This window comes from Terrapene carolina, unplaced genomic scaffold (genome assembly GCF_002925995.2).
Source record: "Terrapene carolina triunguis isolate 2854851 unplaced genomic scaffold, T_m_triunguis-2.0 Scaffold33, whole genome shotgun sequence".
In the NCBI taxonomy this organism is placed as follows: Eukaryota; Metazoa; Chordata; order Testudines; family Emydidae; genus Terrapene; species Terrapene triunguis.
The window spans coordinates 1,171,279-1,191,845 of record NW_020664384.1 but is presented as its reverse complement, the minus strand read 5'-3'; positions in this window follow the sequence as shown (position 1 = coordinate 1,191,845).

Genomic DNA, 20,567 nt, shown 5'->3' with positions numbered 1-20,567 from the left:
GCAGTACAGGAAACTAACTTTTCAGAAATGAGGCTTTTCCGGAGGCCCAGTTAATTTGGAAGAAGCAAGTGTTGTGTCTCTTTCAATTAAATTTATTTGTTATTAACTATTATATTATGGTGTCCCAATTCAGGGACACTGTGTACTAAAAAATGAGCATTGTCATATTTACACTACATTTATTCTTTGGTTTATCTGGATAGTTGATGGCAAAGTTAAACACAATAAGTTCACTTTATAAGGTAGAATTGATTGTCACAGTAACAGGTATTAAAGAGTGGAGATTTACAGTTAACTTGACTTCTCTCTTATTTTTCTAAGCCAACTAAAAACTTCCAGCCTTAGTTCCATTGCCACAAGGAACACAGATTATCAGTGAACATTAGGGAAAACTGTGATTAAAACAGGAACCAAAATTGCCTCTAAAAAGAGAGAGAACTCTGAAGATGACATCTGGACAGTGTGTTTTTGACAGCTTGGAAAAAATCCACCTTTTCTTCCCATAAAGATCAGGTTTTGACAGAGTGAGAGGCTAAAACTGAGAGGCATGTCTGATCACAAATGTGTTAGGGTAGGAAGCAACTGTGGGAGCTTTTAGCCCCATTCCAGGCCAAATAGATATCAAGACAAAACAATGAGAAATCTGTTAGATCTGAAGAATGATAAACCTACAACACACCTTTTCAATGTGTTTTGTGTTAGGTAAGGGTAGGAAACCTGGAGAGCTATTCAGATTAAGCTACTATACACTTGTGTTTATACTGAACTTAAACTACAGAGGCCAAATTGAAACAGAAACGAAACCTACTTAACTTGATATTGCATTGGGAGTGGGGGCAGGGTTGTCCTTTGGGTGACATTCTTGATTTCACTTCAAATGTCAGTCTCTGCTTCCAGTTCCCTCTAGAGTCCATCACCACAGCTCTGGCTCAGCCAAAAGGGGTCATTCTAGACTGTGAAGAGATATTCTCCTCCACTGGCGCTAAGCACACTTCCTTCACTGTGTTCCCAGCTACCACCAGCCTAGGGAACAAGGGACCAAGTTCAACCCCAGACAAAAGTACCAAGCTGCCCTAGTTTATTTTAACACTTATTTAGAGATCTGAATCTGGGAATAGCTTAATCTGGGATGGGAAATCAGAGTTCAACATTAGGCAAGGAGACAGTGCAAGAACTGCTTAGGTTAGCTCACTCTTATTTATTATAGATACTTGAACTTGGTCTGGAGAGAGGAGGCAATCGGTTGCTTTTAACTTTGATTAAAAACTTAAAAGGTTTTTAATGTTCCGGATTCCTTTTCTTAATGGCATCCACAGACTGGCTGCTATACTTAAATAAAAAATAAGTTGCTTTTAAAGCAAAACTTCTTCCTAGCTGTGGATTTCCAAAACACAAGCATTTTTATGTCTGATTTTAAGGTTTTATTTTGGTAATTGTATAGAATCAAACCATTTCAGGTATGCTTTCCTGGGTCACAGTGTACCATAATCAGACCACTTCTGTGCATTTATATTTTTGCAACTCAGTTGCATGTCACTTGTAGTCTCTCTGTATATATAATACTGTACCTAAGTCCTCATTTGCCTCTTGTCACCTGAGTGTCAGTGAGCCTTTTGTTTATACCATTCTCGACAGTTAGGTGAGTGACCTGTTGCAATTCTTTTGGTCTCTATTCCCTTGCAGAACAGGAGCCCTGGCGAGAGTGGGGTATGCACTGGTGATCTCTATTTCCCTCTCTCGTCCAAGATCATGGGAGACGGGAGCTCAAAAAAGGAAGGAGCCATAAGAGAGTGCTGCACTGTCAGTCATAGATAAGGAATAGGAAGCAAGAGCTTCAAGGTCCGAGTTTCTGTTACACTGGGGCCCCCGTCCACCTATGAGGCAGCAGGGTTTCCCCACCGGCTGTAATCCTATATATGGCTCTGCCATTTGAAAGTATCCTCTCTCCTTCAGCTCTGAAGAGTCTGCCTCAATGCCTGATTCAATGGAGGGCTGTTGGTTACAGTCAGTATGTAAATGTTTTGTTTCTTGTTAAGGTCTAGCCTAGACCTGTCAAAATATTCAGCTGTTCCCTGAATGCTTATAGATCTTGTAACATGCAGTGTGCAATGTGCATCCATAATGTTTTGCTTTGCAGTGCCATTCCAGTGAAGCAATGGAATTGTTTACTGGAACATGACTAGTAACCCTATTCATATATTTTGCTGCATTTTATTGCTAAGACATCTCACAGTAAAGAAATATTGTTTTTTTGGGAAGAAATAATTCTGAATCCCAGATCTATTGTCATCTGCACTGCATCAAGGATAACATGGCAGCTCCACAAACTGATTGTTTTCCTACAGGGATCTTATGTCAGCCTTATGCCTAATTATTCATCCCTAATTGTTTGAGTATGTGTGGATGTAAACTTTTTTTCTTTAAACAGAAATGAAACTGTCTTTAAGGCTTAGGGCCAGATGTTGGCTCGCCCTGCTCAGCAGACATGCGAAACCCGCAAAAAAACCCCACACCAATTGGGCTGTTTTTTGACTTAATTGGCTTGTGAGGTGCTTGTTGGCTAGTAGCTTGTTGTTGTTTTTTTTTTTTGGATCGGTTCCCGGCAAGCTGGGGAAAGGGAGGGGAGAGAATCAGGGGTGCACAGTGGACCCACCGTAGTCCCAGACTGCACGCCAGGGGGATCTAGTCACATAGAGTGTTGGGGTTCTTAGGGATTGGCTTGTTTTGGCCTTCTTTTGAAACGGGATTAGCTTGAGTGTATTGTCTTATTGTGAAAGTCAGGGTGCTTATTTACCACGTGACAGTTGGCAACTGTGCTGCTCAGGTCCTCATGCGGGTGGAGGAGGTAACTTATTGCTACCATGTCACCCTTGTGAAAGTACAAGCTAAAATCCCATTCCTTGCTCTCCCTGAGCATAAAGGCTGTTCCAGGCTAGCACAAGCACTAAGCACCCAATATGGGGAGTTGCCAGTACCAGGACTATGCCTCTATGCTTGCTAGTATAATCTAACCACACACTGCACACTTTCGATGGTTAATAGAGTTGATATCCCCTTGTAAAGCCCCTTATAATGCTGGGATTCAGCAAGCATTCCTTCAGGAGCTCCTGCTCCTCCTGACTTCTCACAGAGCATAGCTGGTGGCTTAAAGCCACAGTGTGATTCATAATGAGTGAAAGTTCAGCAACCATGGACAATATAGCAGGAGTTCTATATACTGAGGCCCACATTTTCCAAGGACTCAAAAATATGCCTGCAAAAGTTGAGAGTCCACCTGTTTATACACATACCTTACCACACCTACCCAGAAATATACATATTTGCCTGAAGAAATGGGCACTTGTCACAAATACACTTGGCACTTGGCACAAATACAAAATTCTCTGCATCCAAGAATGTGTGCTGGCAAGTTCAGTGAATACATTTTAGAGGCCCAAATACAGGCACAAATTCAGGTTTGCACATGCAACTTATGAGATTCTCTGCATGAAAGAACATGTGTTTGCAAATTCAATTGGGTGCTCTTTAAAGGCCCATTTGAAAGTGTGCCTCTAAATCTATAGCTCCAGGAAGAAAAGCGTTTGCTCTGTTTAGGAATCAGTGGCTGTCCCTGAACACTAAGTTATCCATGTGCCCCTGTGAAATTTAACTATGGTGCCATTTTCAGTGATGTCACTTCTGCAAGGTCCAGCAGCACCTTAGAGAGATACTAAGGGGAATGAGGTTGCTGTGTTAAGCATGGAGATTGGCAGATGCAGTAATTCACTCTTGGAAATGATTTCACATTAAATTGAATCCTTGAGTAACCAAGCTTCCTGCTGCTAAGCCATGTATTTTGGTAACATGTGCATGTTCAAGAGACAGGTAGGTCAAGCATTGTAACAGCTCTTAGTCAGAATCCTCCATTAAGTAATGGTAGTGCATTGTCATGGAGCTGGGGGTAAGGCTGGATTAACACTGTCCTCCTTACTGTGGGTTACACTAGTGTTGTGTGGAGAGGATTTCATTGAAGGCAAGTTATTAACACTGAATAATAACTTACCCTATGAGCAGTCCCACTGAGTTCAGTGACATAACTTGTAAAATAAGATACTACTCAGCATAAGTAGGTGTGTCAGAATCTGGTCCTTTGTGGACAGAATATAGTCAGAAGCAAGGAGCTTTCAACCCTTAGGACAAAATTAAGGTTTCATACAGGAGATTTGTTCTGAGGGAAGGGGAAGATGTGTGGTAACTGGTTTCGGACCTCTGGAACCATTAAAACTTCTGCAGTTGGGAGCAGGTGTAACCCACGTGCCTAAGAGGGAGACATCTCTTTAAGAGACCCACTGGGGGGAGGTAGGAGTGAGCTCTGTCTGGGTCATTGTTGCTAGGCAGATTAAGCACGCCACATCCAGAAGCTTTTGGAATTGGGTGTGGTAGTTTTGGGTCTGCTCCAATAGGTTCCCTGTTGCTGGGGTCAGACTCCATGAGGACAAGCAAACAGGGCAGCTGCTTTGCAGAAGGCCATGTGCCCTGTGTGAGTTGGGAGAGGCTGAGCCCAGGAGCAGGAAGCAGGCTGTTGTCCCTAACTCTGAAGCATTTTGCAGCAGGTTAGTGATATTGTCAACCCTCTAATAGGGAAGCATGGGCAATGCTAATTATAGCAAGGGGAAATTGGGAGGGAAAAATAACTTCTATTTTAATTGTATGCTTTGAAAGTTATTTTGATTTTAGCCAAACTGTTCTAGTTAAATTGTCCCAACTAGTCTGAGTCACCAACTTTTATGTAAATGTAGTAGTGGGGAAAGGGTCTTTTCTATTTTGCTCTTCTCAGTTTTGTATTTTCTTGTAACAGGGTTTTCTTCTCACGTAACTGAGTGGCTGGTTAATCAGTTAGCTGACTGGCTAGCAGTTATTTCAGCAGAGGACGAGTCTGCCTTGATTCCAACTGAAGATTCTTACAAGCAAGGGGAGGGAAGATGTTGTTTTAGACTCAGCAGACTCTCTAGATTTGGTGATCAAAGACTCTGAGACTTAGGTGATCAAAACCTAAGCTTTTGGGAACTTTCAGTTGTTCTCACTTTATTGCTGTGGGGACTGAACTGTTCAGATTTTAATTTGTTTTCTTTATTTATATTTATGTGTAACTGTGAAGGTGATATTTGTGGATTACAAAATAGCCATGTCATGTTGTAAAAATTAGATTTGTTTCTTTATCATAAGATTTTATAAAGTTCTTTAATTAAATTCATTTCTTTAGTTCCCTTTGGGACTTGAATGTGGGGAGGTTGACCCTATGCAATCCTTGCTGAAAATCCTTAGAGACTGAACTCTGGGTCTCCAGCTACTCTTCTATGGGAGTTGGGGTTTTTTTTAGGCACTGGAGAAGGGTAATGAAGTGAACTCTAGCCTACCCAAAGGTTACACAGGCACAATGCAACCCAAGGTGTTGGAGAAGGGTGTCTGCTGGCAGTCCATTTGACGCATCCTCTCCTAGTCTGCAGGCGGAGATGGCACTCCTCTTCCGAAGTCACTGGGTCATGCATAAATGAAGAGAAGGGTTGGTCCATGGCCAGACATGTCCCTCAAAGCCAGGGAGTGTTGTTGGCAATGCTAGCCAGCCATTTCCCTTTTACTCCTGGAGCATACGTAGCCAAATTCCAGCTGCTTCTTCTGGGTGGAGGATGCATGAGAAGAGAAAGGAGCTCTCTGCAACCTCTCGCCCCCAGGTCTATTTGGCAAGAGCAGTCAGCAGCTATAGTTTCGTTTCGTTGATGGGGGCATGTCTCTGCAGCAGGAGATAGGCCGAACAAATCTCACACAGGAAAATTCAGCTTCCTCCCCCCCTGCTCCCTCACACGTAAAAAAGCAAACCATACAGTAATACTAGTGCTTGTGACTTTTGCAAGTAACTGTCAGTAATAACCACTATTCCTTCCTTATGCAATGGTCATAAAAAAAAAAAAAAAAAAAAAAAAAAAGGTTTTTTAAGTAAGTTTCTACCAGTTTAACAGATATTTCCTAAAGTTAAAAGGGGGAATATACTAGTAGGAATGGTCACATCTCTCAAACCACTAGAAACTAAGTTCACCCACTATTTTAGTTCAAGATTATCAGCACCGACAGGAAAGTCACATTGCTTCTGAGTTTATGCTAACTACGTAACTGAATGACACACACTATTTTCTAAAGACGCTTACACTATCAGCCTGAAGTCTGACTCTATAAAGGACATTAAGAAGGAAACACTGTTAGGGCTTTTGTTTCTGGCAGGAAACTGGTTCAGAAGAGCTCTAGTAATTATTTTGATTTAATGAAGGCCTCTCCAGGAGTAAATTTATATACTGCACACTGTAGCTAATAGTCACCCACAGCATATATGGTAGTTAATCTGCCTTACTCACTAACAAAGACCCCTGAGACTCTTGCATATTCAAAATAAGACAGGATGAAGAAAGATAAGAATCACCGCATAGGAGTAGATTCGTGGTCCATCTAACCTGTTATCCTTTCTGGAAAATGGCTAGTACCAGATAATTCAGGGAAAGGCATAAAAAGCCCACAAATCCCTTAACTGAGCAATACTTTGCTATGGGAATAAATTTCTTCCTGATCCAAGATAGTGATCATTTTATGCCCTGCAGAACAAGGATTTAGACACGGATAACTCACACTAAATTTCATGGATGCCATGTGGTTAAATAAGACACAAATATTTGGGAATATGTAGAAAGATATACTAAAACACACAAGGAAAAACCTGCATATAACACTGTTTTCTAGGGTTAAAGGAGTCTGTTTTTTCTTGGATGTGTATGGAATTAACGCTAGTGAGAGTTTCACATGCAAGTGTACTTAGAAAGGACTCAAGCTGAAACTCGCTTAAACGTAAGTGCATAGTCTCACTCCCTTATCTTGTAAACAAATCCACTGTCCCTAAATTATAGATATTGAACCTGGCCCTTGTTGCTGCAACTCCACCTGGTTGAAGGATTACACATGACTACCTGCTAAGTAAAGAAGATATAGTAAAGCTAAAGAGCTTGGAAGTAATTTTAGGCACTGAGTCAGAATGTCAAATGTGACCAAGAAGTGGAGTAGAAAAGGAGTGATCCCAGAGCACCTCAGTACTGGGCCTGATCCATTTTTTCAAGGCAAAATGTGTTAACTGCTCATCAGCCCACATGAACACTACCCAACAATTTAGGGTAAGAAGTGACAAGCAATATATCCAATGGCAACCACAGATTTTTTTTTTAAATGTACAGTTATTAAGAACTCACAAATTTGAGCATGTTGAAATTTTAATAGTAACCAATGCTCAGAACCTCACTTTTGCAATTGAAAAAATGGCACATTGAGTACACCTGGGCTTCATTGCACTAGAATATGAGGTTGGTTCATTCTTGACTTAGAAAATGCAGTTTATTCCCTCCATCAAGGAACTCTTTACCAAGCCCTCCTTCCCCCGCAAAAATAAAAAAAATTGAAGCCATTCTGGCTAATCAAAGATGTGATGTAATATGCATTTTAAAACATTCACAATTATGTGGTAGTCAATAATGTCTGGAGAAAATACAGATATTTTAAATCCGTTGTTATAACTTTACAAAATAGCACTCACTTTTTGTACTATTACAAGGGAAAATAATGTAGATAGATTAAGTCAGAAATGTGTCCAGGCAAAACGACAAAGGTTTCCACATTGGTTTCCACAATGGCTTCCATATCAAATGTTATTAGATTATAAGAAAAAAGATGGCAATTGAGATTTTTAGTGCAATGTTGGGGAGTTTGCCACACATCTTAGATTTCTCAAGGATGTTAACAAAGTGCTTGTAGACACAGTATTCCATATGTTGAAAATCATAGAATATCAGGGTTGGAAGGGACCTCAGGAGGTCATCTTGTCCAACCCCCTGCTCAAAGCAGGACCAATCCCCAACTAAATCATCCTACCCAGGGCTTTGTCAAGCCTGACCTTAAAGACCTTAAAAAACTTCTAAGGAAGGAAGATTCCACCACCTCTCTAGGTAACCCATTCCAGTGCTTCACCACCCTCCTAGTGAAAAAGTTTTTCCTAATATCCAACCTAAACTTCCCAAAATAATTAGACCAATTTGCCAGTTTGGGATTTTAGTCCAAAAAAGTTAATGCACTTTTTGATGGGGAAAGGACTCTAGCTGTAAGTGCTTTTCCTTCTGCTCTTCCCTCAAGTTGGTGGCTCAAGATCATAAACTCGTGAACTTTGGGAACTGGAACTGAACACTTGTATAGTTTGAAAGTGACCACATGGTTCATTTTAAAGACAACCTTTCTACTGTGCAAGGACCCTGTATACAAAATCGCAGCTTAGAGCAAATTCTTACTGTACCATCAAAAGAAATCTATAATAGAAATGCTGACAGACTCCGACTAAGCATACGGAAGATGTTATAAGAAGAGGCACTAGAACGATTAGTTATTAAAGCAATGAAAAAGTATTCTGGAAGAAGCTGGGTTTTTTTCCATTCTTATTCTCTGATTCATTGCTGTTCACTCATCACCTCGCTGACATAAATTCTGCTCAAGCAGGGCGGACAAGAGTTCAGAATCTTGATGTAATTCACTGCAAATGTTCTTCAGTGGCACTGTATACAGAGCTTCTTTTCTTTTTACATGTCTTTGAATCAAAATGCCCTATTTTAGTCTCGCCTGTTCCTATCATTAAGTGGTGGAATAAATGCAGTTAGAGCAGTGAGAATTTTCCATAATGCAGTGGGAAAATGCCCACCTCATCCCTTTTTTGTTCTAATAACTCTTACATTAGTGTTCAGGATGGCCCGGATTCAGCAGTCCATCTCTACTCAGTAAAGAACTCTACTCAGTAAAGAACACATGCATAAATGGCTTGCTAAAAAGCTGGGCCTAATATAACACGAGTTTGGTTCGGAGACCGCACTAGATAAACAAATGGTGACGGCACTCTCTATAGCTCTTACCACAGCCAAAGCTCCTCCCACAGCCTAAACAGATAGTCAGAATTTTTTTTAAAGTGATGCCAAAATGTAATAAATATAGCACTTACCGAATTTCATGTCAGTCTTCATAATATGACCGTCCCTCTCCTTTGATGTGCTTTGCTTGTATTGAAATCAGCAGACCATCCTCCACGCAGAAGCCACAATTTTGCATAGGACCCAATAGGTCTCAACATCTCAGCTCCTTGGGATTAATCTCTTGCTTCTCCTCTTGGGTGTCCAATAGCACCATCTGATACCTAGCAGGAGTAGTGTTGACCTCCTGAGCCCTGCAGGCAGGTGCCAGGCTCTCCTCAGGTGCTGCTGGAACAGCTCCTTAAAACCTGCTCTTCCTGACCTCCACTCAGATTTTTTTCTCCACCTGCTGCTGGCCCTCCTGAGTGGGGAAAGGACTCTAGCTGGAACAGCTTTTCCTGCTGCTCTTCCATCAAGGTGGTGGCTCAGGATCTGGCAGTGCTCCCTCCGCTGGCAGCTACTAGTAAAGCACAGGGAAGCAGCAGTCCTGAATTGGGGTTTTCATGCCCAGTCTCAGGCAGCCACAGATTTTTAGTTTTTCACCAATGTCTGTGATTGGCCAGTAGCATTGATGGGGTGGGAAGGGAGCGTGGCAAGGTGGTATATGGGCACATTACAGCTCTATTGGAACCCCAGTCTGGTTTCTGTATAATTCTTTACTGTATAATACATCTTTTAAATAAATATATCCTAATAATTTTTCCATGAGAATCCTGAACTCTGCATTTAGCAGTGGAGTGTTCCCCACCATATTTAATACCTCCTCATATAAAGTGTTGATGAAGATGCTGCCAAATTGAATGTGGAGGGTTTTGTTTGTTTGTTTTTTGAGTGGAGAGAAATGAAAAAAGACCAGTGCCCCAGTCTCTGTATAATATCTGTTTTAAGCTTTCTGTTCCATGAGAGCACGAGACTGATTATTCTGAATTTTGATTTAATATGGTGCCTGTTAAGAATTAGTTCACTTTAAAGTGTATACAATGGTCAGGATGAATAACGTCTGCCAGCAATTATTGCACAATAGTATCTGAAATACTCCCCTTCTCCCCCAAATAGGAGATAAATAAAGTAGTTCAGATATTTTTGAGTAGTAACTACTGGCAAATATTTCATGTCTAATGGCAATTACTGTAGCATGCTCTTCAAGCAGGTCCAAGAAAAGGAGAAAAAAGACCCTACAGATGTACTTCGGTTTAGAAATCTGTTGATTATAGGGCATGCTGTAATAACAATCTACTTAGGCAGGTTTTTGGGGAGGGATGAAGTTTTGGGAGTTTGACTGGGGTCTGGGTTTTTATTATGGTGTTTTATTAAGGAACCAAGCTGGCAAAATTATGTTTTGGGCTGATTTCTTTTATATGGAGAAAAGTTGTTGGTTTGTAATATGGGTTATTTTTAATTGCCTGTCAGAGGTACTTAGAGCTGGAGACAGGCATTGCATCTAAGTTCTACATTGATGTAAATAATATTGAAAAAAAAGACATTTTTTATTTTGCTTTCTTTTTCCCGCAAGCCTAGACATGAGTTTTGGCTTCCCAGGAATTTTGTGATTTGCTTATTTCGGAGTCAGTCTTTGTGGTTTAGCTGTGGTTTCTTTTTCAGGTTGTTGCAGCATTAGGTTTAATCTCTTCTGAATGTAGAAATGGTACGTTATTGAAATTAAACCTTGGAAAACATTTTGTTAAAGTAATATGAAAGGTCAGACTCACAATAATAAGATAATTCACATCTTGTTGTGTCTGACATCACATATCTGCATGTGTGCTTATTTGTGTTATCTCTAATCACGTGTAAATTGTCACATTATGGCCCATATATATAGACACAACTCTTTCTGACTCATAGGTATCTGAGAACTGAACTTGGCTCTACTTGTATTCCAGTGTGTAGGCACAATGAGATGGGTTAATCATAGGATTTTGGTCATATGAGATCTATAGAGTTCCTGGCTGCCATATGTTTTTATTCAGACCATTATTTTAATTTACAGTACCAACCGCTAAAAATAATATCCACATGGGGCAAGTGCAAAAAAAAGTTATTTTCCAGCTAAACTTAGTGAAAAAGTACAGCCCTCTACCCAAGGGGACATTTCAAATTTTTTATGCATGAATATAGAGAATGTTAAAGAAATTAAAAAAAAAGTTCCGTCTTCCTTGCAGATGCTTAGGTTTGAGAAGTTTTCTCCAATTCCCGCGTAGATAACGGCAGTGACAGACACACACTTGCTATTTGCAATTTTCCACTTTTTATCGGGAGACTTTTGATTGAGTGACATTTGAGTACGTTACTGTGAAATGGATTCAGATGTTGCAAAAATGCACCAAGTTTTCCAGAACATAAAGCTAACGGTCTCCAGGGTAGAAAGCTGCTATTTTTGTTACACTAAATAATTTGAAATCAATGTTACACTAGTAATAAATAAAATGAAAGTCAGAAATAGCCTGTTCCCTTAGTTAGAGTTTTAACCCATGCATCATATGAAAAACCTCAAACCACAGTATTTTGAAAGTCTTTTGTAAGTCTGTGACTTGACTTCACACTGGAAAAATATTGGTGACTCTATAGCCATTTACTGTATGGAAGTTTAATCCCATTGAGTTCAGGTGTGAAATCCTGGTCCCACTGAAGTCAGTAGCAAAATTTACATGACTTCAATGGAGCCAAGATTTCATATCAAATTAGAAAATATCTGCAGAAACGCATCTTGCAAGGCCATATATTTTCAGGAGGTCAGTTCATTCACCAGAAATATTACTGGCCATGAAAGCCCCTAATGAAAATTAATCTGTCAACTCCATGACCAAAAGGTATGGAGCGGAGTGAAAAGTGGAGAGGTTTGTCTTCAAAAAAATGCCAGATTTTCACTCTTTAAACACCTGGACCTGAAGCTGCAAAGCTGATGTGTTTTACTGTAGTAAGAGCTATGGTGCAGGTTGCGGGTGATGGAAAATGGTCAGGGATCAATAACTGATTCTTCAATATTCTGAGTCCCTGCCAGCCACACACCGGTTCAAATTAAAACCAAAAATTGGGAGAGTTTGGAATAGAAAGGAGGATCTCTGCCTCCCTTCAGTCTAACCTTTATGGGTTTTGTTCTCTGTTTTAGCCTGCACAATAAATAGCCTATTCACTTCAGTTCGCTGTTTTAAAGTTGGCGCAAAGACATTTGTCTCTCTCTATCTGTGTTAGGGGAGAGAGAGAGAGAGATGTGGATAGTTGCAATAAGCAACATTTTCTGGCTGAACTCAGCAATCGGCCTTTCAGAAGAACACAATATCAAGAAATCAGTCATGGCCCTTTTAAACATTTTCTCCAACTGACTGACATCCATGTAGCTTTGAAAGTCCTGCTCCCATGCTAGGAGCGATGCTGTATATGCCCCGTGCAGGATAACTGGAATCCCTTGACAACAGGACTGGTTCAAGCAAATCTGAAGTGCCCTCCAAAGCTGTTTGAATGAGGCTGTCAAAGCTGATTCCCCACTCTGGGTCTCCGAGTGCAGAAGGTGGGGGCCCACAAAGATTCTAAAAATTAATACTGGCCACTCCAGGCTTGTATTAAACTCCCAAGGTTACAGCTTTTTTCTGACCTTGGATGGGTAGATGCTGCCACCACCCAAGTGCAAAAAACCTCTTTGGGAACCCAGGAAGGTGCACCTGGGAATTCCTTCCTGTGGGGTACCCTCAAGCCCCTTCACCACCCCCTCCAGGGAAGAGCAGAGAAAGAAAATAAAAGAAATCAGCTGTTGCCACCAGCTAATTAAACAACTTGTGCATAAACCTTTTAGGACACAAAAACCCAGTCCTGTTCTTTAAAAAGGTAAATTTTATTAAAAACAACAACAAAAGAAAATACATCTGGAACCTAGGCTATTGCTAGATTTTAAAAGAGCAAATACAATAATTAAGCATCAAGAATGGTTTTCTTGAGGTCCAGCTTAAAGGTTACAAGCAAAACAAAAGCATTCTGGAGTTAGCACAGAGGAGTCCACAAGCCATAAACAAACAAACAAAAAAAAAGAGATAAACCTAATTGCGTCTTCCTAGACATTTCCTGATCTACTTATATATCTGGGATTTCAAATGAGTAGTTTCTAGGTATGATATGATGATTTTTATACCTGGCACAAACTTTTACAGCATAGTTCCAGCCCTGTCTCTCCTCTCCAGAGAACAATGAGACAGACAGACAAAGGGGAAGTTTTTTCCCCAATTTTAAAAAGTTCTAGTCTTCCCATTGTCTCTTTTGGTCAGGTGCTCACTCCCTTCCTTTTACCTGGGGACTTTTTAACCTTTTACAGGTAAAGCAAGTAGAGAACAGCTACTAACAGGGGTTTTATAGCTAACTGGCTGGCTGGATGTCCATAAAAGGGAGCTACCTCCCCCCTTCATTTATTGCAGAGGCCCTTTAATGATAAATCTCATCAGTCTTCTCCCTACTACCACTTGCCCCAAATTCTTATTCCACGCCCGCCCAGGAACAAACATTGATGCGGGATTAGGGGGGATAGTGACGGAGACACACTAGTGGAACGGATAAGGAGTCCAACAAGGTAGTAGGGGTGTGAGTAGGTTGGTGTAGAGCAACTATGGATGGCAGTTTCCTTGTAATCAGGAGGTGGGGGGAACCTGCTGTGTACCCCAGCTCGTGCGGTGATAGAGGGAGACATTTTGATTGCACAGGAGGCTCAAATTATTGCCACCAGAGCTTTGCTGGCACAAAGCAGTTTGTTCTTCACTCCAAGTGGTGCAGCAGCATGCTGCCAGTAGAGCATTGCTACCTGTCCCTATTCGGGTGCAGGCCTCCCCCCTATAGCTGCAGATTTTGGAGCATTGCCTGAATTGGCCCTGCCAACATCACTCCCCCACAACCAACACCCACACACACCTACTTCCCCCTTCTACTCTCTTTGTTGAGTAGATCTTGCAATCATCTTGGTCCCAGTCTCTTCCCAGCTCCCAGTCACTTTTCCCAGCCATTTGCAGTATCTTCCCCCTGACCTACAGGCACCAGTCCCAGTCTCCTTGCTCAGCCAGTTGCAATATCCCCCTACCCCCAGGCTCATTGTCCCACTCTGCTCCCTCTGCCCTCCCACCCACTATTTCTGGCTTCTCCCTGCTCTGCATTTCAGTCAGGCAGCTTCCCCCTCCTGTTCCTCCTTGCTGCCTGGGTGCCAGCAAGGGAAGCACTGAGAGCACAGGAGAGACAGTCTTCCTACTCTCAGTTCCTGTGTCCAGTACCACCACAGCTCACAGCAGCAACTGCAGGAAGAGTCCTGCTCAGCCCTGGGCTGGAGCATGCTCAGTGCAGGTGGAATCTTCAGAGAATTTAGTTGCCAAATGCTAAGAAGTCTCTGCTGAGCATGTGTGTATTGAGATTTTCCAGACACTTATAACTGGACTAAATTTGGGCTGATTTTCACAGAGATGGTACATCCTTCATACCACTCTGCCAAATTTCAAGTCTCTGCTCCAAAGCAAGGAGGCAATAGCTCTTCTCAGTGAAGCAGTCATAATATTCATTTCTTAACATGGGCAAATCAACATGTTTTCCCCTAAACTTGCTCTCAGAAAAGGCGGAACCATTTTTGCTGAAACTTTCCAATAAAATTACATTTGAGGCAGGCACCTGGCAGGGAAAATTTCAGCCCAAACTGTTAAAGTTTGGCAAAGTTATGACATTGAAAATAGACCCCACATGATAATGGGATGTGTTAACTATAGTGACACTACTAGCTCTACAGCCGCAGAGGTCCTTGACAGTGGAACCAGTGGAAATTCATTGACTATTTCCACCCTGCAGAGCAGGATAAAGGAGCCACAGGGCTACTTTAGCTCAAAGCTTCAGTAATGGTAGCCAATTAGTTTCACTGCCGCCACCTTGAGCAGGGTAGTTTCTTACATCTGGCCCCATGTAGCTCCCCAGTACATAGCTTGGTTACTCTGGCTATGTGCTAGGACTAAGATTTGGCTACCTGTGTTCAATGAGTGTTCATTTAAAATAAAATTAAAAAACATTTAAATTCTTCTGTTTAATGCCAAACTGTATCTTCCAGCTAAAGGGAGAATGGGATTACCTTGGAAGCTGAGCACCTTCATTTCCAACAAAATCTCCACTATGTTTCACCACTTTGGAAGGCTTTCTTGTTGGCAGAATGGGTTGGTTTTTTTCCTTTTTCCACTCTCTCTCCATCTACATGCAGTTGTGGAAATAGATTTAAACATACAGATGGCATTTTGGATGGAGTCTGGAGAATGTAAAAGTATAAGAAGTGACAGAAAAATCTTAGAGGGATTGGGGGATGGAGAATTCCCAGAGGGGAATGACAGGACTGCCTAATGTTTGGTGTAAAATAAGCTATAGTTCTTTCTTAGGGCGGCAATAGGCACTAATGCCTCCTGTTTCTCATCTGCTATGCATTTTATCAGTGGGGATGATGGTTACTGGCAGTAGAGGTGTGCATGAGATGTATGCGTACATATACAGGAAAGATTTTATAAAAAACAAACAAACAAACAAAAGCCCTGTGTGATTCTGTAATAATCATACCAAGTTACTATGATTTACATGCTCTATGGACTCAGACTTGTTTTCCTTTAAAGATGCTGTGGGTTCAGTCCATCATTAAGTTTAGAGTATCAGTTTTTTCATAGGATCGAAACAATGACAGATATGGCCCAGAACTGATAGCTATAGTACCCCTAATACTTCTCTTACATCCCTATCAAGAGTGCTGTTTAGTAAAGCAATAGTTCCAGGAATGATGCCACAACATCAGCTGATTCCATGACAACTTCATTCTCAGAAGTACCATATTTGGAAGGCAAAACTGTCAACAGTAGATCACTTAGTTTTCTGTTTCCCCATTCAAATGAATGTTGTGCTCTGTTGGGGAACCCAGGTTAGAGGAAGCCTTGTGCTTCAGAATACAAGCTGGATGCCAACTGAGGACAGGAAGGACTGCACCTGTTATATCTTTCCATAGACAAAGAACAAACATGTCTTTTGAGTCTGAATGATTTAGATAAAAGGAAGAAAGACCAAATATAAAATCTCTGTGAGAGTGACACTCTATGTAATGGAAGCCATTATGAACTAACTCACAGGGATTGCTTCTCCAGACAGGCTAAAATAATAAATTGACACGTAAAGGTACAGTACATTAAAAGAAAAATCTCCAAATGCACAATCAATTCCCCCACCATCAACCCTACTGCCATGGTTTGTACAATTAAGTAAATTAGGGGAAGTTAATAATTTCCTCTAAACTAAAGCATTCATCATTGTCAGTGCTGGGAACATGACACCAAACTAGAAGGGCCTTTGATCGGTATCAATACATTTCTTATTTTCCTATCTGTAATAAACTACAGAGTCAAATGCCTAGTGAATGGACTTTAACATTGTTAATTAGCCTTAAACAATAACAGTTGCCAAACAATTTCAATAAAAACTCAGTTCTAACAGACAGGATGTCAGTATAACACAAATCCCTGGATCTGGCTGTTAAAGTCTCCCCTGGACACACAGACTGAACCTAACACACTCTCTCTTTGATTAAAGCTATTATAGACAAGATGTTCTTCATATTCTTTCATGAAGTTGTCTAAGCACCATATGGAAAAAGCCTAAGCCAAATAGAAACTCTTTCCATCGTTCATGTATATCACCAGAAGTCCAAAATTGCTTTAGCTTTCTCTGTACAAAGGTGGCTTTGATTACTTTGTATTTTCAAGGTTTTAGTTGCAGCCAGCTTTGATAATTTGACTAAGATATAACAGAAAAGGACAATCAGATGAAATAGGAAGATCCACATTAAGGTGACCTAATCTCCCCTCCTAGATTTACCCCTGTGACACATGGCCAAAAAGGGTTAAGCATCCTGCAGGCTAGTTGACCCAGATTCAACCGTTAGGGACATATTGGTATACAATGTCTGTTTTTGTTTGTTTACATATATATTGTTAGGGGTTAACAATGTAATCAAACAGTCCCTGTCTATGCTGTATTCCATTAATTCAGAGATAAAAAGGAGATCTTAACATTTAAATTAACTGTAAACATAGTGATATTACTGTATTCATCTCGCTTTGAAATGTATAGCAAATCACCTGCAAATGGTGGAAAACAGGCAATTGCCTTACGTTAATCCCTGTAGCTAATTACCAGAGATGCTTAGGAAATAGGTCTACTTCAAAGTATCCATGATTGCTTATTGTTCGCCTATGAACTACAAGCTGTCAAGAGAAGGTGTGGAACTGTATAAAACCCTTGGGTCCTGATCCTTTTTATCTCAGATCTGCTTGATGCTTTATGCAGGGGAAGCTTGAGTCATAAAACTGAGACCTCCAGTCCTGCCTGAATCACCCTGAATATGAACATTGGACTATAACCTCTGGACTAATTCTGAAAGAACTCTTTGCAACTACAAAGCTCACCATATCTACTATAAATCTGATCTCAAAACTGTACTCAGGTCTGTATGTATACTGATCTTTTAATGAATACTCTCTCTCTTCTTTTAAAATAAATTTTAGTTTAGTTAATAAGAATTGGCTGTAAGTGTGTATTTGGGTAAGATCTGAAATATTCATTAACCTGGGAGGTAATATGTCTGATTCTTTGGGATTGGGAGAACTTTCTTATATGATGAATAAGATTTTCAGTAATCTTCATCATATTTGACTTGGTTGTCTGGGTGGATGCCTGAGGCTGGGTTGCTTTAAAGGAACCATGTTGTTGGTTTCTGGGTAACCAGTAAGGTATTATAGAAGTTGTTTTGTGCTGGCTTGGTAAATCTAAGTATTGGAATAACCACCAGCTTGGGGATTGCCTGCCCCATTCTTTGCAGTTTAACCTAATTGAGTAACCTTAGTGCGGCTCCCTTGGGATCCTGGTCACACATCCATTAGTGAATTCAGGAACTTGCAACGTTTGGCCTATGTGCCGACGTAACAGCTGAATCACAGCAACAACAAAAAATAAAGTTTCCAGCAGGTTGTCTTGAGTCTATTATATCTCATGCTATGCAGATCTGTTTCAAGGGTTCCCTCTTCCATTTGCAATTCATCAAAGAATGTTGGAACCTTGACAAAGATCTCAAACTGGAATTGCAGATACTGTATCCCTGAACAAAGTCCTTTGGCATTAGATGAAAACACATGCAGTATAGTTTGTCTTCCCAAAGCTTCTAAATAGAAAAGTTTGTCTTTAATTAGACATATATTCTTTCTACCATAAAATTAATTTAATTAGAAATACATAAAAAAAAACCGACAGGTTTATGACTTCTGGACTGCAATATTCATAATGTACATGTTGTAAGAAATGAAAGTCAGTGATCTGTGACGTTCTCATATGAATTTGTTTTTTAACCAAAGGAGAAACCCTTTCCCCTCCACCTTGGGAGTGAGAGATGGGCAAGATGCCATTTTCCCCACGTTCGGTAGAAAGGAATAGGTGCCATTTCCTTCCTCCTCCAGGGGAAAGTGGTTTGATATACCTTTGAAGAAATGACTCCATGTGCCTGCTAATTCCCCTCCTTCCCCACATGAAGATACCAGATCAAACTAAATTGCTTGACATTCTTTGATCTACCTTTCTATTTTGTTAGACACTCAAAAGATTTGATTTGAACACCGAAGGGAAAATAAATTATTAGTTTACCAGTAAGACACATTTAGATGTAGAATGTGCCAGGTCTGGAGCTTAGGTGCATGTCACAAAGCTGACATCTTTACTGTTAACAGAAATAGTTTTTAAATTTCTTGAGTAGAAGACCCCTAAATATTTTTCCAAAAGTAGAGGCCCCTTCAAACAGAAAAAGCAGTGGCCCCTTCAAACAGAATTTCTCTCTATTCCTCCCTGCTTCAGCCTTCTCTGTTCTTTTCTTTCCCAAATTCTCCCAATCTCCCACTACTTCCCCCCCTTTCCATCATCCTTTCCCAAATCCTCACAACTCCACTTGAACCCCCAGTTCTCCTTTGCTTCTCCCCTCTTCAGCCCCCTGTCGGGGTCCCTTGCTCTCTTTTTATGTCAGCACGCAAGTACTAGTCCCCCTTTTTTTTTGCCTCAGATCCCAGTTTTAGCTCCTAGACCTTGGCCACCCTTTCCTCATCTTTCTCCACCCTCCTGTTCTGGGGCCTCTTTCGTCAGCATGAGCCCTGACCTACAGGTCTGAGCAGGGACAAAATCCAAAATCCAGTAATTTAGGATTGGGCCTCAGACCTCAGTTCTGCAAACTCCTGAGGTGAGCTGGAAGAATGAAGGTAAAGGGTGGAGCTGAGAACAGGACAGTTCCTAGTACTGGAGCAGAGCTGGAAAGTGGAAACACCAGAAGCCATTGCAAGAGCCTGGACCACAAAGAAGAGAGATCCAGGAGCAGAAAGCCAGTGAATCCTACAGTTTCCAGAGCTTCTGCAGCCCCCTGTTTGAGAATCCTGATCTACACCAGTTCTATAGTATTTCCTATCTGCCCCTCTGAAGATAAGCATCTAGGTATGTTTCAAAAGTGGACACATCTCTCTCTGCCCAGTTCAGTTGCTGAGGTACTTGCTAATGATTCCGAAGGAAGAAAAACATGGAGAAAATGGCGTGGGTGGAACTTCAAAATGATACGTAATGATCTAATTAAAATCATTTTCATCCTATTGTTAGCTCAAAGAGTAGTTCATTATTTTGACTAGATTAGACATTTTTATTAGAGCAAAGAAAACCAAAATCGGCACACTAAAACGAAAAGTATTGGTTTAATCTAAAGGGTAATACAAATGGAATCATTATATGATGGAAAATGGCAGAACAGGAGTTCCAAATTAGAGAGTGCTTTAAATAAATCCAAATTGTGCTAGCTTAAAAACAGCCATTTTGGTAGACTAATGTTAATAGTTGTATTTTCCAAATAATTAAAAATAAGTAAACTGACTTTATTCCAACATACATCAAAGTTAAAAGAAATACCCTGGAGTGCTTTTCTTTTGCATTCCAGACATTAATTCTGTTCTGCTATTTAGCATTTGAAATTGTTTCCATGGATGTTTAATAAACATGAATACAAAAGAGCTAGTGCAAACCATGCATTTAGCTGGCTGGTAAAAGGTGATATAGTATAATCTTTTAATTGTTTTTGAAATGGAGCATCAGACTGCAGGCTGAATACCATTTTAACTACTTAGATATGACAGTAATTAGTTGGGGCCCAATTCTACATGGCACTGCCATTAAAGTCAGTGAGAACTCTGTGTTTGGAAAATCTGCAAGACTGGGCCTTAGGAACCATCTTAGAAAAAGAGCATGACCATTTTTGCACCATATCAACTTAAGTCACCCAACTTTTAAAAATATTTGCCTCCATCTTTTTCCCACCTCAATGAACCCAACATTGCATGAGTTTCTCCTAATTTTGGTTCTCTTTACAAAAGTACCACGTAGCCTCTGGTAATAAGGATAATTGTAGTGGTGATTAAATTAATCCATTCTCTACAGTTTTGTTCCTTTAAGATGTAACTGTAAGAAATGAAGAGTTGGAGTCAAAAACATTCCAGAGAA